Source organism: Pseudonaja textilis, chromosome 9 (genome assembly GCF_049901715.1).
Source record: "Pseudonaja textilis isolate UNSWEBS1 chromosome 9, rPseTex1.2, whole genome shotgun sequence".
NCBI classification, from domain to species: Eukaryota; Metazoa; Chordata; class Lepidosauria; order Squamata; family Elapidae; genus Pseudonaja; species Pseudonaja textilis.
This window is the reverse complement of record NC_141998.1, coordinates 23,920,334-23,947,361: the sequence shown is the minus strand read 5'-3', so window position 1 is coordinate 23,947,361 and position 27,028 is coordinate 23,920,334. Positions and strand designations below refer to the sequence as shown.

At 44.4% G+C, this 27,028-nt stretch overlaps 1 protein-coding gene across 1 annotated transcript in view; it reads left to right on the top strand.

Annotated features, from left to right (window-relative positions):
- Nucleotides 1-27,028, top strand: part of GRIK4 (glutamate ionotropic receptor kainate type subunit 4) — a 337,150-nt gene that overhangs the window by 18,413 nt on the left and 291,709 nt on the right. The gene's annotated exons all lie outside the window — the stretch shown is intronic.

The following is a 27,028-nucleotide window of genomic DNA, read 5'->3' as shown; positions in this document are numbered from 1 at the left end:
CTTTCCTTCCTTCCTTCCTTTTCTTTCTTTCCTTCCTTCCTTTCTTTCTTTCTTTCTTTCTTTCTTTCTTTCTTTCTTTCTTTCTTTCTTTCTTTCTTTCTTTCTTCCTCCATCTCACCCTCCTTCCTTCTCTCCTTTCTCTCTATCTCCCTTTCCTTCGTCCTTCCTTCGCTTTCTTTCTTTCTTTCTTTCTTTCTTTCTTTCTTTCTTTCTTTCTTTCTTTCTTTCTTTCTTTCTTTCTTTCCTCCATCCCACCCTCCTTCCTTCTCTCCCTTTCTATCTCTCCTTCCTTCTTTTCCTTTTTTTCTTTTCCTTTCTTTCCTTTCTTCTTTTTCTTCCTTCCTTCCTTCCTTCCTTCCTTCCTTCCTTCCTTCCTTCCTTCCTTCCTTCCCTCCTTCCTTCCTTTTGTGGGACTTGGAATCCAACCAAAGATACTATGTTGGGGAAGAATACTGGGAGATCTGACGCAACCCAGTGGTAGGATCCAAAAATGTTTATTACCAGTTCTGTGGGCATGGCTTGGTGGGCGTTATGTGGCTTGGTGAGTGTGGCTTGGTGGATATGGCAGGAGAAAATTACTGCAAAATCCCATTCCCTCCCCACCCCACTAACCTGCTTTCCAGCTCCATTCTCCTGGGCAGGGCAACCAAAGAAGACCCAGCCGATCAGCTCAATGGGAGGCGAAGAATAGATGGGATTGGCAGGACCGGTCAGAGGGGGTTATTTGCCAGTTCTCCGAACTACTCAAAATTTCTGCTACCGGTTCTCCAGAACTGGTCAGAACCTGCTGAATATCTACCTGTGATGCAACCCCTCCCTGGGCCAACCCTGCATTGATTTAGAACCAGCATCTTTTCTACAATCCCATTTTTCCTCTGGCTGCGTCCTTTCTGGTCTCCTTTTCTTCTCTTCTTACCTGGCATTAGGATTTCTCTTTCATCGGACTTCACGTTTTATGGCTCCATTATTTGGGCCATTACAAACATCTAACGGTGTGTTAGTCATTCATTCTGGCTACACCTTTCAAAACTGACCAGAAATAACAAATAGAAAGATGGATGCTACAAGGGGTTTATTTTATTTTTTTTCATTCTTGATGAGGATGATAAGTTTATGATGACGATGATGATTTTGGATTTCTTAAATCTTCCAGTCCCCTAAAAGCTTTGTGGTATGGCTGCGTAATGGCACTCACCGTAATGGATGCTGGAGGAAGGAAAGAAGGAAGGAAGAAGGGAATAAAAGGATGGGTGATTGGAAGTAAAGAGATAAAAAGAAACCCTTACGAGGTCAGGACTTTATGGGTGATTGAGGCTGATAGCTGCACTGAACATCTGCACTAAAGATACCCCAAACCAGGCATATCCTCAACCACTTGAGCTTTCCAGGTATAACTGAATGAAATATTTTTTAGAGGGAAGATTAAAAACTCACACAAAGACTGCTGCAAAAAGGAGCTCGTCAAAAAGTTAGGGAGCTGCTAACTTTTTGCTAACTTGTGGGAGGACTTTCCTAAGAGCCATCTAACCAGGGGTGGGTTGCTAGGGGTTCGCAGGGATTCAGGAGAACCCTCAAATCGCATTCCTCCCACGCAGCCCATTTTGGATGGCAGATAAGTGCAGGGCATGCATTGGAGACCCAGGGAGGCTGAAAAACGGGCCTCCCAGAAGTTTGGGAAGGCCGGAAATGGGCCTGTCTCCAGAGCCCGGGGAGGGCAAATCCCCCCACCCACCATGGTGCAGGAGGCTGACTAGGCCACGCCCACCCAGCAATTGGGCAGAGAACATGTTGCTAAAATTTGTGAAGCCCACCCCTGCACCTAACCGGTGAAGTTCCTGCCGTTCGTGTTGTCAGATTTTAAAAATATCAGCAAAACCTGCCCAGTTTAAAAAAAAAAAACACGTTCACTTTGATCACGTCTCGTTTCCATTTCCTCTATATCTTTCTCGCTAGTCTTTCTCCTCCTGCACAGCTCGGAGGTCCGTATGCGAAGTCTCTAAGGAGAGCATGTGCCCTGCTTAACGGCCATCTGCTGCTGGAGACCTCTGTCTCTCTCTCTCTCTGTCTCTCTCTCTTTCCCAACTCTTGGCAGCTGAAGGAATGCCGCCCACTGGGAGCCATTTAACTTCAGAGTTCAACTCACTTTGAACGGAATTTGAAGAGGAGGAAAAAGACACGGGGCGTTTTGAGAAATAAATTAAAGAAGAGCTCTCTCTCCTGGGCATCCCAATTCTGCCGTCTTATCCTTTCGCCTTGGAGGTCTTTGGATAGCAGAAGCTTTTCAGGGAGGCTTGGTGGGGACGGCTGAGTCGAAACCATCCGTTGGTTTCCACCCCACTTGAATGGGGTTGTGCCTTCACATTGAGGGAGGAAGCAGAGACGGAAGTCGAGAATCAAGGATCTAGATCCCGGGAAGTGATTCTGTCGCTTTATAAATCCTTGGTAAGACCCCACTTGGAATACCGCATCTCGTTTAGGTCATCACAATGTAAAAAAAGAGATTGAGACTCTGGAAAGAGTCCACAGAAGAGCAACAAAGATGATTGCAGGGGGGTGAAGGCTAAAATATATGAAGAACGATTGCTGGAATTGGGTATGTCTAGTTTGATGAAAAGAAGGACCAAGGGGTGACATGATAGCAGTTTTCCAATATCTCAGGGGCTGCCACAAAGAAGAAGAAGTCAAGCTATTCTCCAAAACACCTGAAGGCAGGACGAGAAGCAATGGGTGGAAACTAATCAGGGAGAGAAGCAACCTAGAACTAAGGAGGAATTTCTTGATAGTCAGAACAATGAATCCGTGGAACAACTTACCTCTAGAAGTTGTGGCTGCTCCAACACTGGAGGTTTTTAAGAAGAGATTGGACAGCCGTTTGTCTGAAGTGGTGTAGTTTCTCCTGCTTGAGCAGGGGGCTGGACTAGAAGACCTCCAAGGCCCCTTCCAATTTCGTTAGGGTTCAGGTGGTTTCAAGCCCGCTTGAGGGTGGACCTGCCTTCACACTGAGGGTGAAGCAAAGATAGAAGTCAAAGAAAATGATCCTCTTGGTTGTCTTGTGCTTTGGCAAGTTGTCTCAACTTGTTGAAAATATTCAGATGGTGCTGAAAGAGAGAGCCAACTCAGAGTCCTTTTCTCAGGTATAAAAACCTGAACTGCCTTATCCTTGAACCAAAAACTCCTTGAACCAGAACAAAGCTGTGGGGTGTGAGGTGCCTCTAAGCCTGTACAATGTGCTCCCCACTGCACTGGGGCACCCCTCCAGTGGGGCAGTTGAGTTCGCGTTGTCCTTTAAAGCAATCCCTCTTTGCCGTAGTCATAGTATTGGAGCACTTGTTACAGCTACTGATGTTTGATCCCTTTACCTTAGGCAGGTGGGCGATTCTTTCATCCATGGCCAGTTTCACGGACACCTTGGATGCTTTATCAAAAGATCAGCAACTTCACTTGGGATTCCTTGAAGGACTCTTGAAAGTCTGCCTTCCAGACCAGATGGTTCTTGAATTTCTAAAATATTCACATTATGTTGTGGTTTATTTATTGCCTAGAGCAGGAGTCGCCAACCTTTTGGACCTCAGGGACCACCAAACTCATCATTTTAAATCCCGTGGACCAGAGACCCTGGAAAAATCCCCCCCCCAAAAAAAAGTCTGCAGGAAAATTCCCCACTTCCCTACCAATCTATCATTCCTTATTTGGGATCGCAGGATACCGTCTCCAGCTCTGTTCTCAGGGGCGGGCGGAGGGGGAAGTTATTCAGGAAGAGACTGGACAGCCAATTATCCTGAATGGCATAGGTTGTTGTGCTTGTGCAGAGGGGTTGGACTAGGTCCCATCCAATTCTGTCGTTCTCTTACGTGTCTTTTGTGTTGCCGTGGATTCACGGTCAGAATGTGGGTTGGGTATCCAAAGTACGCACTACAAAGTGCTAGCTAGTTCAATGCTTGTCCCAAATGCCTCTTTCAAATTCTGCATTTACCTTTGTTCTTTTCAAAGGTATTTTTGGTCCTCTGCCTACCTTTTCTTTTCTTTTCTCTTCTCTTTTTCTTTTCTCTTTCTCAAACCTGATTCATTTCTAATTGTTGAGACTTTGAACTGCCCATCTTTGATTTGGCCTGTCCTGCCTCCGAAATTTAAATTGCAGGGGAGGAGGTTGGAACAAGCGGTCGGAAGGAGTCTGTCTCTGTGTGCCCAGAATGAGTTTCAATTTTAATCTAGCACCATTGTAAGCTTTGTAGGTGGGTTGGAACAAAACCATTCCAAAATCTGTTATTTCTCCAGGGAATGCAGTTGAAAGGAGAAAGGATTTTCTCTTCTCTCTCTCTCTCTCTTTCTGTGTGTGTGTGTCTTAGAAACCAAACATTGCTTGGAAATGTTAATGCAGATTTTCAAGAAACTTTCTGCAGGTAGTTAACAGATAACAGATAATCAGAGTTGGAAGGGATCTTATAGGTCATCTAGTCTAACCCCCCTGCCAAAGCAGGAGACCATAAACCATTTCTGACAAATGGCAGTCCAATCTCTTCTTGAAAGCCTCCAGCGATGAAGCTCCCACAACTTCTGAAGGCAACTTCTGTTCCATTGGTGGATTGTTCTCACTGTCAGAAAACTTCTTGTTATTTCCAGGTTGAATCTCTCCTTGTTCAGTTTCCATCCATTATTCCTTCTCTGGCCCACAGGTGCTTTAGAAAATAGCTTGACCCCCTCCTCCATCCCTCAAATACTGGAAGACTGCTCTCCTGTCTCCCCTGGTCCTTCTCTTCCCTAGACTAGCCAGGCCCAGTTCCTGTAACCGTTCTTCATATGTTTTAGTCTCTAGTCCCCTAATTATCCTGGTTGCTCTTCTCTGCACTTTTTCTAGAGTCTCAACAACTTTTTTAATATGTGGTGACCAAAGCTGGTTGTAAGTTCTCGACTTAGGACTGATTGCTTAGCAACTGTTTGAAATTAGGACAGGGATGGGCTGCTGGGGTTCTCAGAGGTTTCGGGAGAGCCCCTAGCTAAGATTCTGCACAGTTTGGAGAACCCTCAAATCCCACTCCTGGCTGGCCCCGCCTGCCGATCCCAGGAGTCCCCATGTGGCCCGTTTTGGATGCAGGGAAGTGCAGGGCCTACGCAGAGGCTGTGGGAGGGTGAAAAACGGGCCTCCGGAAAGTTCGGGAAGGCCAGAAATGGGCCCGTTTCTGGCTTCCAGAGAGCCTGCGGAGCCCGGGGAGGCTCTTTTCGTCCTCCTGGAAGCTCAAGGAAAGCCTCCGGAGCCCGGGGAGGACAAAAACAACCCCTCCTATTGTGGTGCAGGAGGCCGACTAGGCCACGCCCACCATGGCCACACCCATCCAACAACTGGGCAGAGAACCCTTTGCTAAATTTTTTGAAGCCCACAAACCTCCCCCAAAGCTAATTATGACCCAATTTCAAAGTTCCAAAGTTGAGGGCCTCCTCCCCCCCCGACCCCCATAGTCACGTGACCACAGTTTTGGTGCTTGGCAACCCGCCCAAATTTACACCTGTTTGTCATGCCCTGCAGGGATGTGATTGTGATTTGTGATGAGTTTTTTGTAGCTGGAAACTGGCAAGATTCCTTCGGTTTTTCTGGCGAAAACTGTCCCCTAGCATACAATGGGCTCACTTAATGACCACAGTATTCACTTTAGGACTACCCTGCGTACTTAATAACTGCTTCAGAAAAAAAAAATGTGAGTCTCCATTATAGTTGTAACTCAAATGGCCAACTAGGTTGGCCTGTTATGAACGAGAAGGTTGGGGAGAAGACAATTTTGGGAGGGTAGAAGGATGGCGTGTGAAGCAACTTCATTGGTTTTCTGTACCTTAGTATTGGTAGCATGTGTAAACTAGCAAACCCAAGTCTAGACTGGTGCAAGGCATTTTTCGTTGGTCAGCCCTTGAAGAGCTAGAATGTGGCAGCTAGACCAGAAGAAATAAAAATGTCATATTTCCTAGAACGATCCAATTGTTTTTTGTAGGCTTTCCATACTGCATTGAAAATCCTTGTTATTGTATATAATATAGTCCAGACCTATAATTTTAGACCTATAATGTAATAGAGTTCAGACCTATAATTTTAAACCTGTAATATAATATAGTTCAGACCTATCATTTTAGAAGTGAGGTGTGTTCTTAGGACATCAGTACAAACCCCCAAACATTAATATATTTAACGGTGGTGGGATTCAATTTTTTTTTACTACCAGTTCTGTGGGCATGGCTTGGTGGGTGTCACTTGGCTTGGTGGGTGTGGCAGGGGAAGGTTACTGCAAAATCTCTCTTCCTTCCCTACCCCACTTAACCTGCTTTCCAGCTCCATTCTCCTGTGCAGGGCAACCAAAGAAGACCCAGCTGATCAGCTGAGACTCGGGAGGCAGAGAAGAGATGGGGTTGGCGGGGCCAGTCAGAGGTGGGATTTGCTGGTTCTCCAAACTACTCAAAATTTCCGCTACCGGTTCTCCAGAACCAGTCAGAACCTGATGAATACCCACCTCTTCTTCCCACCCCACTAACCTCCTTTCCAGCTCCATTCTCCTGTGCAGGGCAACCAAAGGAGAGCCAGCCAATCAGCTGGGACTTGGGAGACGGAGAATAGATGAGATTGGCAGAGCCAGTCAGAGGTGGGGTTGGCCGGTTCTCCGAACTACTCAAAATTTCCACTACCGGTTCTCCAGAACTGGTCCGAACTGGCTGAATACCCACCTCTGACATTTAACAATTCTGTTTTTTTTTTTTCCAATGATGGACTTTATATTATGGCATCGGCTCCTTTGTGATTTGTTAATGATCGCATCCACAAGTGGCCATTTATGAGAGACCAACGTATAACATAAACCTCGCTGTCTGTCCTCCCAAAGTTGCTTTAACTCTTTTCTCTTGGTTAAGTAGGCTGTTGCTCCCATTAAGGGTTGCAGGGATGTTTCTTGGGAGGAAGAGAGGAATAACAGGCATGGAGGGGTCTTCTCGCCCCCCCCCCCGCCACCGCCACAATGTGGAGCTTCTGAACGACAACGCTCAATCTTGAAAGCGGCTGTTTTTTTAACTTGGAGGTGAGCTAACAAGGAACAAGGAACATGGATCTCCAGGGAGCAGTTACTCAACGAATAGGACAGGACAAAAGCTTTTAACGGTGGCAGGAGGAAGGACTTTATGGGAATCCTGAGCCAAAAAGGAAACCAAAAATAAATGTGGCGGCAGTTTCAGGTTGGAGGCAAAGATAACAGTGGTCATTTGTGGCACATTTTACCGTTCTTCGGGGGAGCCTATGTTCCCTTTCTTCTCTGTTGCATAAACTTGGCAAAAAGGGAGGGGAGTGAGAGTTTATGGCACTCTTATTCCAAATCGGGGGTGGGGAGGGCAGGCACCAGTGTTTATTTGCACCTTGGAAAGGAGAGTGGATATTAAGGGAAAAGAAAAGAGGGAAAGAATCAGAGGCAGTATTCAGCCGGGTCAGACTGGTTCTAGAGAATGAGTTGCAGAAATGTTGAGTTGTTTGGAGAACCGGCAAATCCCATCTTTGACTGTCCCCGCCCCCATCTATGCTCCGCCTCTTGAATCCCAGCTGATTGGCTGGGTCTTCTTTGGTTGCCCTGTACAGGAGAACGGAGCTGGAAAGCAGGTTAGTCGGGTGAGAAATAGAGATTTTGCAGTTTCTTTCTCCTGCCACGCCCACCAAGCCATGCCCACCAAGCCACATCCACCAAGCCACGCCCACAGAACTGGTATTAAAAATGTTTGAATCCCACCACTGGAAAGAATGTGAGCTCGTAGGGTGGAATTTGAAGGGGAAAATATATTACAATTAAGCTATAATTCAGGTGCGTTTGATTTAGGATTAACCTGCTGTAAGAATCTAGACCACTGTGAATTACATGTGAGTGACTTGTACACAGGTCTTATGTCCATTTCTCATGCTGATGACCGTTGCACCATCCCCTTGTCCTGTGATCAAAAATTCACTCGGCAACTGACTCCTCTTTATGATGGTCACAGTTTCCCACGACCACATGATCCTCTTTTGCAACCTTCTGGCAAATGAAGTCCAGGGGAAAATCCCAATTCAGTGAACAACGGTGTGACTAACTTAAGCATAGTGGTTCCCTTAACAACGGTGGCCAGAAAGGTTGTAAAATAGAGCCAAACTCACCTTAACAACCACCTTGGCTTAGTAACAGAAACTTGGAGCTCATTTGTCTTCGTAAGTTGAGGATTACCTGGATTTAGTTCTGAGCAAAGTGGAATAGAGTTAATACTGAGTTGATTCGGTTAAAACAGGGGTCAGCCACACGCAGCTCTGGAGCTGCGTGTGGCTCTTTCATCCCTCTGCTTGTGGCTCCTTGTCTCTCAAAATATGCATCACAATTGCAAATGTGCAACACCCACTGGCGTGCGCTTTATTGAGTTTTTTTGACCTCCAGTAGGCCAACCATGGATAAATCCAAGAAAAGAAAAGCTTGAGATGAAAACAACGTTTAATTCCAACTACATCTGCTAGTTTTGTGGCTGCTCAGGAAAGAGTCGGTCACGGTAAAGGTTTTTGTGGCTCCCGGTGTTTTCTTTTCTGTGGGAAACGGGTCCACGTGGCTGATTTGAGTGTTTAAGGTTGCCGACCTCTGGGTTAAAAACACCCTCAGTTTACTTAATGTAGGATCTGTTGCAGTCTGTGGACATGATCCATTCTGGGCTGGTTGCTGGAATGGCAGAATGGGTCTCCTAACCTCCTTAAATGTTTCGCTTGCCTTCAAATATCCTTGGGAGGCAGGAAAATGTGCCCAACCTGCTAACCCCGAGCAGGGGTTTCCCTTATTTTTCCGGCGCAATTGGTATTCCGAGAGATTCTGAGTCCATAAATGGAAATTCCGTTTAGTTGGCAGGGCTAATAACCATCTGTAAATAGACCCCTGTAAGGAGTCTAGATTATAACCTGTGCCTTAACAGGTGTTAGATTGTTTCTCTCCAATTTGCATTGCTATTAGTCATCAAATTCTGCTTTGGAGGCCACGTTTTTATGCTAATAGCCCTCCCGGCCCATCCCCTTCCTTGGCAGTCCTTGGCGTTTCCCAGACGTTACTTTTCCCTCCCTCGTTCCTGCAGAGCTCATAAAGAATAGATTGGCTATTGCTAAATTCCAGCTATTTGACATCACATTTTTTTTCCTTCTCCTCCTCCTCTTCCTCCTTCTTCTCTTTCCCCTCCTTCTCTTCTTTCCCCTCCTTCTCTTTCTCCTCCTCCTCCCCTCCTCCTCCTCCTCCTTCCTCCTTCTCTTCTTCCCCTCCTTCTCTTTCTCCTCCTCTCCCTCCTCTCCCTCCCCTTTCCCTCCCCTCCTCCTCTTCCTCCTTCTACTCCTTCTCTTCCTTCCTTCCTCCCCTTCTTCTTCCTCCTCCTTCTCTTCTTCCCCATCCCTCTCCTTCTCTTTCTTCTCCTCCTCTCTTTCCTCTTCTTCCTCCTTTCCCTCCCCTACTCCTCTTCGTCCTTCTTCTCTTCTTCCCCATCCCCCTCCTCTTTCTCCTCCTCCTCTCCCTCCCACTTCTTCCTCATCTCCCTCCTTCTACTTCTTCTCTTCCTTCCTCCCCACCTCTTCCTCCTTCTTCTCTTCTTCCCCCTCCTTCTCTTTCTCCTCCTCTCCCTCCCCTCCCTCCCTCCTTTCCCTCCCCTCCTCTTCCTCCTTCTACTCCTTCTCTTCCTTCCTTCCCCTCCCCCTTCTTCTCCTTCCTCCTTCTTCTCTTCTTCCCCCATCCCCCTCCTTCTCTTCTTCTCCTCCTCCTCCTCTCCTCCTCCTCTTCTTCCTCCTCTCCCTCCTTTTACTTCTTCTCTTCCTTCCTCCCCACCTCTTCCTCCTTCTTCTCTTCTTCCCCATCCCCTCCTTCTCTTCCTCCTCCTCCTCCTCCTTTTCCTCCTCCCCTCATCTTAGGTATTTTTTTTGTTCCTAAGGCATAGAGTGTTTACCAATATCAATTGATTTTTAAGGGAGAGAAAAACTTAAAATAGCAAGTGCATGAAGAACTGAGCGGATTCAGAAACTCTGCAAGCCACGGAGAGCCATCTACTGGGTTCACCAAACATCAGGACGATGATGATAAAATCTATTCAGTCGCCTCCGACTCTTGGAGATTCTATGGGCCAGGTTTATCCACGTCTTCCAATCTTCTGATTTTTGCCTTCTAGTGACATGTCTGGTGTGACCTAGAACCTCTGTCCCAAAGCAGCTGCCAGCACTTACTTTGCAGACATCTAGAACAGCCCCCCCCCAACCTGTGGTCCGTGGACCGACACCGGGCCACGGCATGCCAGAAACCAATTTGTGCAAACAAGCGAAGCCCCATTCGTGGGATGCAGGCAGCACACAAAACCACGTCCCCTCTGCTCTGCGGAAGAACCTCTATCCACAGAACTGGTTCCTGATGCCCCAAAGGTTGGAGGCCACTGGTCTAGAACCCTGAGTGGATACTTATTCACCCTCCGCCCCGACCTTCCCAGCAAGGACTTCTTCTCCTTTTCTTCTAGTCGTTTAGGAAAAGATCTCTAGATGTTTGTGCCTCCACCAGTCTTGTTCTTTCGCCTTAATTGGATGCAGCCTTCTGTTTTAGCCCTGCATGATTTCATTCTCAGGGTCCAGTTTTATCTTCTGCCTTCGTTTGCCTTTTCTTTCTTTCTTTCTTTCTTTTATTCCTAGCTCTGCAGTTCTGTTTTTTAATTGATTAGCATCCCCAACCAAACCAACTCTCGTACCACCCAGAAGGATAGTAAATAAATAAGGACTTTGTTTGTCTGTTTGGCCCTCAGGCATGATTCCTATGCCAACATTTTCCGGAGGTTGTCTTCTTCTGCCCAGGAATGCCAGCCATTGCTCGAGGTCGAAATCTGGCCAGATGGAAAGGGCTGCCAAACATTTTTTTTTAACCTAGCAGTGAGATGATGCTGGCTCCTTCCAACACCACTGAGTAGAACCATTTCTGTTTCCTGCATCCAACAGGACGACGTGCCCAGGATGACTCCACACACCAGGCCTCTAGTTTTGGATGGTCTAAAGCGGAGAAGACAAATCCAACCGTTGGAATTGTTTGTTTCCCTCCTGAAGATGCCAGTTAAGGGTGCCTCTCTTTAGCCATCCGATCTCAAAGTGATTTATTCCAGAAGGAAAGGGTGCCAAACGTTTCGCCCCTTCTCCACTTGCCGCCGAAAGGAACAAAAAGGCGTTTGTAAAACTCAATATTTCGGTCAAGCAGATGATAGAATTTTTTTTATATTTTTTGCTATTTAGGAAGGTGAGAAATTAAAATGGCAAAAACAGCCAGTCAGAGAGCCAGCTGATGTGCCAGATGGGCTTGTCTGCTTGCCATCAGCTCTGGCAGAACGGCTTGGATGAGAAAAGGGCTTTTTTTTTTGTCGGCTCAGACAAAGGCACAAGATGCTAGCTGTGGGGGTGAGAAACGGGTCTAATGGGTCTAAAGAGGGCTGAGGGGGTCGTTGCTGCTCTCTGAGCGTGGTTGTTTTCCTGCAGACGTTTCATTACTCACGCTAGCACTGCTAGCACGGATGATGATGTTACCTAGTTGGGTAATGAAACGTCTGCAAAAAAAAACAACCAAGCTCAGAGAACACGAAGGGCTCCACACTTCTCGTTTCCTCCTCCCTCCCTTCTGCAAACCCCACTCCCTTCTAGCACTGATGGTGTTACCTAGTTGGGTAATGAAATGTCTGCAAAAAAATAACCAAGGTAAGAGAGCACCGAGGACCCCATAGTTGTCATCCTCTTCTTCCTCCCTCTTTCCTCTTCCTCCTTATCATCTTCCTTCCTTTTCTCCTCCCCTTTCTCCTCTTCCTCTTCTTCCTCCTGTTCTTCCTCCTCCTCCTGCCCCTCTTCTTCTTTTCTTCCTCCTCCTCCTCATCTACTTCTTCCTCCCCCCCCACTCCCTTCTAGCACTCACACAAGAAGACAAGCAAGCTCAGAAAGCACCAAGGAATCCAGAGTCCCCCTCCTCCTCTTCCTCTCCACAGACTCTACTCCCTTCTAGCACTGATGACATTACCTAGTTGGGTCATGAAATGTCTGCAAGAAAACAACCAGGCTCAGAGATCACCAAGGACCTGACAATTCAACCCTGAGCTACACATATCACCTTTTATTGACAATAAAAAAAAGAGAGAGGACTGTGTAAGAGTCCTTCCAAAAGAGCTACAAGCCGGCCTCTTTCTATCTACGGCATTCTTTCTACAGAGCATTTTTCACAATTGGCTTTCCTGATCTTTGCAAAATGCCGGCTCATAATCTGCTAAACGCCAAAGACAAGAAATGTGGGGACTGCAGCCCAAGTCAAACTGCAGCTTTGTTTGCCGAAAGAAGAGGCGATGAAAGGAGAATTACTTTTATTGTTCAAGGATGAACGGGTGGAATTTTGCAAGAGACTCCACTCGCCGAAGGATGATCCTGAATTAGGTTTGCACTGATAACATTAGGATGAAGTATAATGGTGACCCAGTTAGTTTTAAGGCCTAAAACGGCTTGTGGAATGTGTATGTGTAGAAAATCCAGAGACTCGCATCCAGGAAAAGCAGTAAAAATCTATCAGAACAGCTGGATTTCTGTTGCAAGTCCATGTCAAAAATACTGGTTTTCCTACAGTTACAACAGTTCGTTTAGTGAACATTCAAAGTTGAAACGGCACTGAAAAAGGTGACTTTTTACCAATTCAGACAAACAATCAAACAGTTAACAACCAGTGGTGGGATTCAAATAATTTAGAGAGTTGAGAACTGTGTGGAAACTGAAACAATATTTGCTGTGTGAGTGAGAAGAAGACAGCAAGGAGCCTGGACGTGGCTTAGCTCAACTGTTCTGTACTAAAGCTGCTTGCTGCTGTGAAATTGAAACTCCTCTGCTTCTGTTTTGCATTTGGAACAGATTTCTTTTCAGGTGGGGAGGGGGAGTAGAACTCCCTAGCATCAGAGCGTGTGAATAATAATTATAATATAGGAAATGCTAATGCTCTGATGGTCATTTCACAAAATCCTTTCTTAATGAGCCCCTAGAAGCCAAGAGGAACATAGGTGCCCAATTTCAAATTTGTAGGCTTGACGGTTCTGGAGATTTTGTGATGATGCGTGAGGGGTATTTCGCTTTTAGATAGAGAGAGTTAATTAATATTTTGGGAGAACCGCACAAATTGGACTTTGTATATGGATTGATGGCTGGGCGAACCCCAAAATATTGTATATGAAATATTGTATATGGGTGAGTTTGGAGCATGGTTGGAAAGCAAAGACGTTCCCTTGGGGTTGCTTGCAACAGCTGGTCGCTTCACCAGATGTGGCCCATCTGGTCACCTCCAGAGGTCCAGTCTCAGTGTCATGATTTTGGGTTCCTGTCTGTGACTAATGAGAGTTCAACCACACCAGAGTCTCTGTTTTGTGACCTGCTCAACCTCAAAACAGCTAACCTCCCATCTGTTATTTTAATAGTTTACTCTCTACTCCATAAAATATATTCATCTGCTGACCGCAATCCCCTCTGTTTTAGATTCAGATTCAGATATCCAGACGAAGATTCAGTTGGAAGGGACCTCGTAGGTCATCTAGTCCAGCCCCCTGCCCAAGCAGGAGAAACTACACCATTTCTGACAGATGGTCAGTCCATCCTTTAGGTACCTTCATAGCTGAATAGGCTTAGCACGCCTCAGTAGGACCTCTTAAAGCTTCTCTTTTTTAAAGATTATAATACAAAATATAAAGTGAAAATGAAAATAGTAGGAAAAATAAGGGAGGAAGAAAAGAAGGAAAAGGGGGAAAAAGGCAGAAAATGGAATGGCTTCCGATTCCCTTTGGTGCAGTAGAATAAGATAATAATACCAAACCTCAACTTTTTATTTTTCCATAATAGCGTGAACTAGCCATTTCTAAAACAATAAACCTATCTAAATAGGTAAAAACCCAAATCAAAATTTCATTCCCCCCCCGCCCCCCACCTCAAGCACAAAGTCCAGAAGTTGTTTCAAGTCAAAACCAAAGTAATTGTGGTTTGTCTCTTTAATCAAAACAGTTAGTTAAGCCATCTCTGGTAACTCGGTCAACTTTTGCAGCCCTTGTGAGAACCAAAGCATCCTTTCCATTTTAAGGCATAAAGTAATCTTGCTGCCATCAACATATATAACATCAAAATAAGAAAAGGGTTCTCAAACCATCAACATAGTATGTTTTTGGAGGGTCTGGAAAATTTGGACCTGGAAGAAAAAGAAGCATTGTGGTGGTTCTAACTCTCTAGGTGCAGAAGGTGGTGCTAAGAGGTTACTGGCTTCGATTGGGTTTGACTTGTCCCTGAGCTACTCAATCTCTTAGTGAAACGGGGGGGTTGGACTAGATCAGGGGTCTCCAACCTTGGCACCTTTAAGACTTGTGGACTTCAACTCCCAGAATTCCTCAGCCAGCTTTGAAGTCCACAAGTCTTAAAGGTGCCAAGGTTGGAGACCCCTGGACTAGATGATCTACAAGGTCCCTTCCAACTCTGATTATCTGTATCTGTATCTGAAACCACATGAGGTCATCTAGAACTTTGGAGATGAGTGCCCAACTATGACACCCAACCATGGTATATTGCTACACCTCAAGGAAGCAATATTTGAGAGAGGAAGGGGTCAAGGGGTCAAGCTGTTCTCCAAAGCACCTGAAGGCCAGACAAGGAATAATGGATGGAAACTGAACAAGGAGAGATTCAACCTGGAAATAAGGAGGAATTTTCTGACAGTGAGAACCATCAACCAATGGAACAGAAGTTGCCCTCAGAAGTTGTGGGAGCGTCATCCCTGGAGGCTTCCGAGAAGATATTGGACTGCCATCTGTCAGAAATGGTGTAGGGTCTCCTGCTTGGGTGGACAGCTGGACTAGATGACCTACAAAGTCCCTTCTAACTCTGTTACTCCGTTAATGGGTATCCTTGAATCCAACCCACATTTGATTGTAGGCTGGATGAGGAAGAGCAGGCTACAATTCAGTCAGACAAGCATTGGAACTGCAATTCAGGCCTTGGTGGTTGGAGTTGAAAGACTGAACGAGCAATCTCGGGCATACTTGAGAATGCTACCTGGGGAATTCTGGGAGTTGAAGTCCACCCATCTGAAAGCTGCCATGGTTGAGAAAACAGGCTGTGTGGTGTGTAAATGAGAGGTTGTCTAGGCTCATAAAATTGTAGAGAGAATTTGAACACAATTCTCCAGAGAAGTTGCTACAGTTGAGAAACACTGCTTTAGAAGAAAAAAGAAAGAAAAAGAAAGAGAGATAGGAAGCAAACGGGCTACTGCACAAAATAATTGACTAGACAGATGGAAGGAGCACAATTTGTAGATATCGATGGGAGGCAAAATTGTGTGTGCAGATTTGTCCTAACTAGGAGCGGTTTGCTTTTTGAGAAGAGGGTGGGTTTTTTTGCTTAAATAAGTCTGTTTTGTGTTGAACAGGAGATTATATTCTTAGGACATTCTTAGTTTATTTTATTTATGTATTTATTTATTGAATTTATATTGCCGCCTATTCACCCATAGTCATTACGTTCCTACTATTTTTCTATTTCTATTCCCATGTTAGGGGATGCGGTGGCTCAGGGGCTAAGACGCTGAGCTTGTCGATAAGGAAGGTCGGCAGTTTGACGGTTCAAATCCCTAGCTGTAATAGAACAAGTCTGACAGCCCCTTTGTTGGTTGTTTTTGTTGGTCTACAGCAGGGGGCTCCAACCTTGGCAACTAGATGACTCTGAGGAATTCTGGGAGTTGAAGTCCACCAGTCCTCAAGTTGCCAAGGTTGGAGACCCCTGGTCTACAGCATCCTTCAAGAGTCTTCCTCAAAGTTCAAAAGCCACCATCAGTTTAAAGGCCTGCCCCACAAAACCCAAAACCAGAACAGGCATAGGCCCAAGTGAAAAAGTTTTTTTTTTTAAATCAAGTTTTTAATTTTATTATTTTGGTCTGAAGTTATCTTTGTTGGTGTCCTTCCAACAGACTATGCCTTGTTATCTCCTTGAAGTTGGTAATTACTTCTCCTAGTCTATTGTGGAAATTCCTTCATTGTAGTTTGTTTTGGTTTTTTATTTCACCTCTATCTACTTATTAAGTTTGGACTGTATTGCTTTTTTTTGAAGACTATTTTTGAGTAAGTTTTATCTCCAACTGAGAATTATTGAACAGAGGGGCCAAGTTGGAGGCATTAAAGGACATTTATTTACGTTTTGGATTTTGTTACATTTGTGTTACACTCTGGGTCATCAGGGTGTTCGATGTTCAGGCTAACAACTGATGAAGAAACAGGTTGAATATCCACAATGCGGTTGTTTTGTTTACATTGGAAACATGGTTTTACAGATTAACAGAGTTGGAAGGGTCCTTGTAGGTCATCTAGTCCAACCCCCCCACCCAAGCAGGAGACCCTACACTATTTCTGACAAATGGCAGTCCAGTCTCTTCTTGAAAGCCTCTAGTGATGAAGCTCCCACAACTTCCAAAGGCAACTCCTGTTCCGTCGGTTGATTATTCTCATTGCCAGAAAATTTCTCCTTACTTCCAGGTTGAATCTCTCCTTGTTCAGTTTCCATCCATTATTCCTTGTCTGACCTTCAGGTGCCTTGGAAAACAGCTTGACCCCTCCTTCCTCTCTGTGGCAGCCCCTCAAATATTGCTTCCTTGAGGTGTAGCAATATACAGTCATTGGGTGTCATAGTTGGGCACTCCTCTCCAAAGCTTCTAGATGACCTCATGTGGTTTCGCAAAGAGGTTGAGTAGCTCAGGGACAAGCCAAACCCAATCCAAGCCAGTAACCTCTTAGCACCATCTTCTGCACCTAGAGAACTAGAGCCACCACAAAACGATGGAACACCACTACCCTGTCTTCCCTGGTCCTTCTCTTCACTAGACTAGCCATGCCAGTTCCTGCTTTGTTCCTCTTTATTTAAAAGCAGCAGCAGGTGAGACCGTCCACATCAAGACCTCTGAAATGGGTACAGTGTTCAAAACACACACATGCCTCTTCCATTCCCTCCACTGAAATCCTTGTCTGGATTTCTCTGCTTCTTCGGAACGAGCCCGCTATTTACTTGCCCAAAAGTGTTCATGCGGTTGGTAATTGAATGTGTTCAAGCCTGGCTCTGCCCATGCTGAGTTACACGTATCGCTAGAAAAATGTAGCGCAGTTTCCAGGGCTTGCTGAGAAGTGATCCATCCAAAGAGGTGTTTATTTTTAAAATAGCAAAGTGGCAAAATTAGTTTTAACAAATATAGATGGCTGAGGAGATAACAGTTGAGAAAATCTTCTCACTCATCTGGTTCATTGAAGCCAAACTTCAAACTTGGTGAAAAGAAGGACTAAGGGTGACATGATAGCAGTGTTCAGGGGTGGGATTCTACCAGTTCGCACCTGTTCGCTAGAGCCAGTTGTTAACATTCTAAGCAGTTCAGAGAACCGGTTGTTAGAAAAAATTACGGGACTAATCCTGTAAGGAAGGCAGGAAGGAAATATTCTGGTGTTGCTTACGGAAACTGCCTCTCCGTTAACCCTTATTACATTTTTGGCAGGACTAGACTTCCTGTCTCTGGAACTTCTCTGGAGTTTTTTTCCCTCCTTTGCTGGTACTTTGCTTGTGTGGAGTGACCATTTAAAGTCACAATGGCACTGAAAAAAGTGACTTATGACCATTTTCACACTTACGACTGTTGCAGCATCCCTAGAGTCATGAGAGCCAGGCGAGGAGAAGCATGCCTTGATGTGAATGATATTGAGTTGGCTACGTCCAGCCAATACCATGACCACCAAGCCACGCCCACCAACTAAGCCACGCCCACAGAACCAGTTGTTAAAAAATTTGAATCCCACCCCTAGCAGTGTTCCGATATCTTGAGGGAGTCAAGCCATTCTCCAAAGCGCTTGAAGGCAGGACAAGAAGCAACTGGTGGAGACTAGTCAAGGAGAGAAGCAACCTAGAACTAAGGAGGAATTTCCTCACTGTTAGAACAATTAATCAGTGGAACAACCTGCCTCCAGAAGTTGTGGGTGCTTCATCACTGGAGGTTTTAAGAAGAGATGGACAGCCATTTGTCTGAACTGGTATAGGGTTTCCTGCCTGAGCATGGGGTTGGACTAGAAGACCTCCAAGGTCCCTTCCAACTCTGTGATTCTGTCATTCCAGATTTCTTGGATTACAGCTCTAACCCTGTAAAGGAATCGGGAAAGGTGATTTAAACTGATTGGTTGTAGGGTTGGTCCAGGGTGGACTTTTCTTCGGGCAATGTTTTTTATCATCAGATCTAGCTGCTGGGTGTGAAGAGCCGCTGTCCTCGGGTTCGACTGAGTAATGATTATTTTTGAGTTCTCCAGTTCAGACTGTGACCAAGTAGGGTAGTTTCTCTTGCAAAAATGGTCTGTCCAAATAAAGGCTACGTTTTGCGATTGGAAAAAAACACACAGATGTTTGTCTCTGGGGCAATGAATGAATATCTTCTGGTGTTTGTGAAGACTCCAGATGTAGGACCCTTGGTGCTCTCTTTTCTTGCAGATATTTCGTTATCCAACCAGGTAATAAGTCCTGATGATATTGTTTAGTTGGGTAATGAAACATCTGCAAGAAAACAATCCAGCTTAGAAAACACCAGGATCTCACATTCCTCCTCCCCCTGCAAACCCTACTCCCTTCTAGCACGGATGATGTTACCTAGTTGGGTAATGAAACATCTGCAAGAAAACAACCAAGCTCAGGAAACACCAGGGACCTCACAGTTGAACCCTGAGCTACAAACAGTGGTGGGATTCAAAATTTTTTACGACCGGTTCTGTGGGCGTGGCTTGGTGGGCGTGGCTTAGTGGGTGTGGCAGGGAAAGGACACTGTAAAATCTCTATTCCCACCCCACTCCTGGGGGAAGGTTACTGCAAAATCCCCATTCCCTCCCCACCCCACTAACCTGCTTTCCAGCTCCATTCTCCTGTGCAGGGCAACCAAGCCGATCATCTGGGACTCCAAAGGCAGAGAATAGGTGGGGGCGGGGCCAGTCAGAGGTGGGATTTGCCAGTTCTCTAAACTACTCAAAATTTCCGCTACTGGTTCTCCAGAACCGGTCAGAACCTGCTGAATACCACCCCTGGCTACAAATATTCCCCTTTATCAGCACTGTTGTATTGATACTAGTATGTTGTATGTTTTCTTTCTTAGTATGTTGTATTTTGCTCCTTCAAACAGTAGGATGTAACAATTACATATTGAAGCTAGCTGCAGAGAGGTCCATGTCAAAACTCAGCTGTAAAATTTACTTGGTGACCTTGATCTACTTACACACTGATTGATTAACCAGTCACTCATCGGTTGGCCTAATGCCCTTAACCGTGTGATGTGTTTGTTAGATGTTTTAATGTGTTTCACGAATCGTAGTTTTTTCAAACAACTCTGCTTTAAAAACATGTGTGAACATGCTACGTAAGACCCCGTGAGAACCGACTGTTAAGATAACATGAGGGGGAACCTTGCATGCTACCACGATTTGAATTATTGGAAGAAAGGTGAGAAAATGTTGGTAGTATCCATGGTAATAATAGTACAAGGTTCTCAGCAGATGAAGATTTAATTGTAATTTGTAGGAGGTACAAAATCAGCCTGCCCTTTAGAAGTTCCAGGAACAATCTAGATGAAGGTGCAGGAGATTAAATTGAATTTTAAGATACAGGAGAGTATCTTTGCACAATTAGTTGCCAGTTCTGTTGTGTGCTTCAAAGTCAAAGTTTAATCTGAGTTCAGAATGAGTGTTCCATGATCTGTATGCTGAATATGAACAGAGAGGTGGCATTCAAAGTAAACCCCTTTGTACTACTAAGTGCTCTGCAAAGCAGTGACAATTTATATAAATAGCATAATTGAGGTACGTAAAAGAATAAGTTTGATGACTGGAATATCAATTATACTTTTGGAAGCTATCGTCTTTGCTGTGCTCTTAGGGAAGGGCAAGATGTAATTTGATCTTCTTGTTCATTGGGCAGGTTGCTGTGTTAATTGTGACATAAATATGACATACATCAGTCTTCCCCAAAATGGTGCCCCCAAGAGGATTGGGATTACAATTCCAATCCATCAAGAAACAGGACAGTGTTGGTATATGATGGGTGTTGGTATCAAATCTTTTAGAGGATACTTAGCAGTGGTGGGATTCCAATTTTTTCACACCATTCTATGAGAGAGCGCCTGCCTGCCAAACGCACCGTCAGCTTTGGAAGCTATTAACCCCTGGTTGCGTTTTGTTTATTGTATTTTCCAGGATGTGGGGTTTTTTTTCAAGGGGGGACGCCTGTCAGCTTTGAAAGCCATATTGAGATCCGATGCTCACACGCTACCACAACTGAGCCTGGGAATCCATTGAAGTATATCTAGTTAGACATAATAACATTCTTTTGCTGATTCAAGGTCAGGTCATGTTGCGCAGAGTGAAAAGGAAGTCTTACTTTGAGACGGATGGTGATTGGGCCGTGTGATGTGGTGATGGGTATAGGGGATGGATTTGTAGTTTTTACTTATTGCAAGGAAGCCTGGAACTTTCAGATTCGGGATTCCACAGACGTGTCAGTTACTATCCAAATAAAAGGAACTTTTGAGAAGATGTCTTTCTCTGAGTTATTGGTGAGAATGGAGATTTGCTGGAACGCTGACACGCATGCTTTGTGCACGCATGCAGCAATCAAAAACACCCTCTGTCGGCGCTGGTGAGGTGAACTGTTTTTTAGCCCAGCTGAGGTGTGGCAATCCACTCTGCCGTGCAAGTCAGCTGAGCTAAAAAACAAGGGAATATAGGACAGGATAGAATGGGGGGTGTGTGGGCAGGCCAGCCAGGGGTGATATTTGCTGGTTCTCTAAACTAGTCAAAATTTCCACTACCAGTATGCCAGAACTGGTCCGAACTGGCTGAATATCACCTCTGATACGTAGTTACATATGTGCTGCCCGCTCCCTGGGAAACGGCAGTGCTTATGTCAGGAGCTTCCCTATTCCTTCTCCACATGCTCCATGATTATTGTGGTGTCCAGCTGGTTATTATCTTGTAGCTCAGGGGTGTCCAACCTTGGCAACTGAAAGGCTTGTGGATTTCCACTCCATACTAGCTGGGCAATTCTGGAAGCTGAAGTCCACGAGTCTTCAAGTTGCCAAGGTTGGACACCCCTGCTGTAGCCCAATCTTTGGCTTGCCGGGGAGCCGGTTAAATAGGCTAAACAATGCTCCACGGTGAAGAAATGGTTGGCTTCCCTCCCTCGATCAGTGGGAGGTGAATGGATTTTGCAATTCTATAAGTGTCTTGCCAAGCAGACCTGCCAGGTGTGAACAGCCAGATCCTACCCATGTAGAGTTCAAACTAGATACTTTATTGTTTACTGCCAATAGTACAGGAATCTCCCTAAACTGGTGGCTTTCGCTTAGGGAAAGACCAGATAAGACTCAAAGGCATTCGGGGAGAGTCAGACCTTGCCTGCTTGTGTTTATGGAATGAATCCAGACTAGTTCCTCACTTGATCCCTCCTCTGGGCTGGGCCGGTTGCTCTCTAACAAGACCTGAGTAGTTTGCAAGTACCACCAGCCAGCACCGAGTGCCTCAATTGCCTGCTTCTTTGGTTGACAGGGTTGCCTTTTTGTTTAGTTTCCACCTTTCGACTCTTCACAAAACTGTTGTTTTACCTGATTGAATTTCACACCTCATCTTGCTGTTTCATGCAGTGTCTTGTCTGTCTTGGATTGTCCCCCACCCCCCTTATCCAAATCACTGTGTTGGTGCTTCAGCTTTGCATTTCACTGAGGCTTAGATCTTGCCATTTCTTCTCTTTCTTGTAATACAAATTAAAGAGTTTTCCAGAACTCATTAATCGGATGTGACGATGCCTTCCTGGAGAAGAAAAGGATCAGTGGTTAAAAGAATTTGGGTGTGGGTGGGTGGGCAAGTTCAAATCCCCGGGTTTGTTAGCATTTACAAAAGAATCCTTCCTTATTACATAGCACTTACTACACACGCAAATGGTCTCCAGGGTAAATTCTTTGGCTTCTTCTCTTAAACAAACTGTGGCATCTCACTGACTTGATTTGGGGAAGGTTTTGGAGCCACAAAACTGGATTGGGAACAGGTGGAGGGAAAGTGCCCCTACCTTGACCACTCTGGATACAGATGATGAAGCAACTTCAGGTGTTCTTGTAAAGGTAGATCAAAGGCCCAAGATGGAAACTCTGGGATGAGATGGGAGGGAAAATGGGAGCAGCACTGAGCACAGGGCGTGAGTTTAAAATAGGAAGTTAAGAGTGGAGATAAGATGGATCAAAGTTCTGACAACTGTGTTTTACCTTCAACTACAGAAGATATGTGTGTGTGTGTGTGTGTGTGTATTCTATAATTAAAGGTATAGAAGGTGTATGTATGTATGTATGTATGTATGTATGTATGACATTCGGCTTTGTTCGAGTATTTTCCCCGTCGTAGTAGTTGTGCTTTTAAAGTTGTAGCGACGTTTCAGCAGAATCTCATCTGCCATCATCAGGCATGATGATGGCAGATGAGATTCTGCTGAAAGGTTGCTACAACTTTAAAAGCACAACTACAATGATGTGGGAAAATACCAACAAAGCCGAATGCCATACATGTAAGTACCAGCGAAAACTTAAGAATGAATATCTATCTATCTATCTGTCTGTCTGTCTGTCTGTCTGTCTGTCTGTCTGTCTGTCTGTCTGTCTATCTATCTATCTATCTATCTATCTATCTATCTATCTATCTATCTATCTATCTATCTAGGCATATATACATGCCTGATGATGGCAGATGAGATCCTGCTGAAACGTCGCTACAATTTTAAAAGCACAACTACTACGACATGGGAAAATACCCGAACAAAGCCGAATGCCATACATACATACATACATACATACATATATATACCTTCTATACCTTTATATATATCTATACCTTCTATATATATATATGCTGCCTGAGCCATGAATGTATGTAGGTGTATACCGAGAGGCAAACCATATATATAATTTATGGCTTAGCATTACATGTGGACTGAATCAAAGCCGTTGGCTTATCGCACAATGTGTGAATCTGCCTGAGTCCACATCAGTAGGCTAATCCATTCTCCAGCCAGGATATACTCTTCGGGATATATACTCTTAGTATGTTACTGAGCCGATATTGATTTCCTGCATTTGATAGACGAGTCTAGACACGCCAGGTGTATAAAATTCCTTAATGCTCTGTTCATCAATTATTAATTAATTAAGCAGTGGATATTAGGCCGCAGTTATCGGATCTCGGGGTTCAATTAGGACAACAGCCGAAAGAGGATCTTGCAAGCAATTTTCAAACCTGGTTTACCAGTGCATCATTTGTCCTAGATTTATCTACCTGTTATGAAAATTCTGAGGGGGACCAAATTGCTCGATATTTAGAGCTCTTCAGATTACACCATGAGGCCTGCTGATGAAAGAGATCCTATTGTTTTATTTTAACAGCCCACTCTTTTATTTTAAAAATCATCAAAAGGAGCCTTCCTTGGAAATGTGCTTCAGTTGGCAGGTTCCAATGATTGCAGAATTTCTCTCCCCCACCCCCCACTGCCTTTTCTTTAAAGTCAGATGTAAGCAAAATATAAGAATATTGGTTATTTATGGGGCTGACCAGAACAATTTCCTTTTCTATCCAATTGTTGAAACTATTCCTTGATTCGAGCAATAAAAAGGAAGAGAAATAAAAAGACCAGGCATGGTCCATCTTCTGCACACATAGGACAATTGCAGATCATTCTTTGATTAGTTGATTCCAAATAGTTGAGAGTTGAATTCAGAAATGCGAATGAAGCTTTTTTTCTTTCAAGGAGATGGCCAGGTTAATTAGGAGGACAATGCAACAGTTTCCTTGAGGGTATCTTAGGAGCTTACAATAGCTCTGAAGCTGAAGGAGAATGTGAGGCAGCCTCAGTAAATTTCTTCTTGTCCCATCCTGGTTAGCCATTCCTGCAGTAATTGTAGTGCTAAAAAAAACCCGTAAGCCTATTTGGAATATGATGGGGACAGAGAAAGGAAAACATCTATGTTTAGACCAGGAATGGGATGTGCAGTAGAAATAATATGGACCACAAGAGGTGACCAGGAATCATTTTGGCAAGAATGTTTCTGTTCTAGTGACCTTGCATTACTCTGTTGGTGTCCTTTGATCAGAGGAAGCTTCTAACCCATCCTGAAATATTGGGGAGGGGACTTTTTATATTTCTGCGTCACAGGAAACCCCATGACTTTAATTCATTGTCCCACCTGCCACAGCCCTAAACCCCTTTCAATCTTTCAAGTATCCTTCCTCACCACTATTCTTCATTGGGGAACTCTCCATGGTCCTGAAACGTCAGAGCCTGTGAACAGCTAAGCAATGACCAAGGCTGTTCAATTGACTACAGGTTTACTGCATGCTAACATTCTCTACAAGAATCTGAACTGCTAATCGTCAAAGTGAGTTGGTGGTAGATAAGTGAACGGATGGACTTACTTAGATCTTTGTGGATGCGAAGGGATTTGAGACTGATAATGCTCTTGACCCCCCTCCCTCGGGCTGGAGAAGCAATTAGAATAACAGAGTTGGAAGGGACCTTGGAGGTCTTCTAGTCCAACTCCTTGCTTAAGGCAGGAAACCCTATACCATTTCAGACAAATGGTTATCCAATCTCTTCTGAAAAACTTCCAGCGTTGGAGCATTCACAATTTCTGGAGACAAGTTGTTCCACTGATAAATTGTTCTCACTGTCAAGAAATTTCTCCTTAGTTCTAGGTTGCTTCTCCCCTTGATTAGTTTCCATCTGTTGCTTCTTGTCCTGCCCTCAGGTGCTTTGGAAAATAGTTTGACTCCCTCTTCTTTGGGGCGGCCCCTGAGATATTGGAATGCTGCTATCATTTTGCCCCTAGTCCTTCTTTTCATCGAACTAGATATACCCAACAATCGTTCTTTATAGGTTTTAGCCTCTGATCCCCCCAGTCATCTTTGTTACTCTTCTCTCTACTCTCTCTAGAGTTCAGAGGCTCCATCTGGATATCTCCTACAGTTCATCTCCTATCCCTAATAGGAGTTAAATTCCATAAAGATATTTACTTAATGATCTGAGGAGCTAAACTGTTGGTAAATAAGCAAACAAGTAATTAAACATGCTTATTGCCCCTCTCCCCAAATTACAGTTGATCAATCTACCTGCTTTCCTCGGTATATCTGCATTGAAATCTCTATGTATTTGTTTCAACCAACGGCCTTTGCAATATCTTGTGGCAAAGAGATTTGTAAGCCAGCGGTGTTTTCTATTTCTAGTTCCTGTCATCTTCCGCTTTAGTTGCGTTTTTCCTTCTCCCTACTCAGTGGGATCTCCTGCTAGGACAAGCGCACACCCGTTTCTTTTGAGTCTTGCCAACTCATTCTAGGCACAACGTGGTTTAGGATGTTGGTAGAAATAAAGAAGGCAGACTTATAATATCACAGCCGCGGTGGCTTATCTTCTCATTGTGTCCTACCTTCAGAAAAGAACAACAACTGGAATGATTGAACTGCAGGATCTCGGCAGCTTAGAGAAACAATTGTGCGGCTCGCACTGGGACACAAAGGATCAGATTGTCGGTAGCCACTTCCAGAAGTCAGAAAATATTGCTGACCTGCTGTGAATTGAAAACATGACATTTGGATAACCCAATCAACTTCCTCAAAAGTCTCATTGATTGTATGTAATTGAATGTCCTTCACATCAAAGGAGAAGGTGGAGAGGAAGAATATGAGAATGGAGTCATGTTCTGAGCACTGCAGGGAAGAAAACGGATGGCTTTTTATTCTTTTGTCCCTCTTCTCGTCCTCTTCCCCTCTCAGGAAATTCTATCTTAACCGTCTTGGAGGGTGTTTTATAATAATATGGCTTTTATAGTGGCTGGATAAGAATTTGCCAGGGAAATGCATCATAGCAACAGCAAAATAACAGAAATCAGATCTGCTTTGAAATAATTAGGGGGATATCAAGATGAAATGTGCTAATCTTTCCAAGTCTTCTCACTCTTTCTTCTCCTGAAAGAGTGAGTCTGCAGAAACTGAACTTGGCAGGAAACTTGATCCCCTTCCTTTCACTATAATTTCTACCATTTTCAGGAATGAGAATATTATATAGTATAATATCCATTCAATTGGACCCGTTTCTTCTGAGCTTGCAGTGGAGGATACAACTGGTATGAATCTGTGTCTACTCTTTCGGTTTATCTTACTATGGCCTTCTGCTTTGTTAAGAAAACTTAGATCTGCGTATCTCTATCTGATTGCTGAAACATTGTAGGAACTTCTGTTTTGAGTTAAACCAAAGCTTGGGGTTCCTTGGTGCTTGGTTGTCCTGTAGACGTTTCATTATCCAACTAGGTAACATCATCAGTACTAGAAGGGAGTGGGGTTTACGCTCTGCTTATACAGTATTGTGGCTTGGTTGTAATATTGTTTTTTTTCTTGGTACTTCTTAAATTGGGCTATTATTTACAGTGATGGGATTTAGCTAATCCACGCCAGTTTGGAAGAACCGATTGTTAACTTTCTGAGCAGTTTGGTGAACTGGTTGTTGGGAGGAATCATTAGGGCAGAGAACCGGTTGTTAAACTATTTGAATCTCACCACTGATCGTTTACTGTTTGATTGTTTGTCTGAATTGGTCGCTCCTTGGTTGGGACATTGTTTGCCGCTTGATTATTGGGTCTAGGGTTAAATTTAGCGTTAATCTGTGGTAATCTGGGTGTGATTGTTGGCAAGGAGGGGTCTATTATGAATGGTATGCACGTGTTATTTATGTCTGTGTGCCTGTGGATGGTCACTTGGTCAGAATGCTAACCTTCCAGGAATTTCTTTTTTGGACTTGAACTTGGTCTAGGATGCTCACAGTTGCCTAGTTGAAACTACAGTTAAGCCCGTCCATGTCTCTTAGACAGGGATGAAACTCACAAATTGGAGGCACACAAAACAATCAGGCAGATTCAAAGTGAGCCTT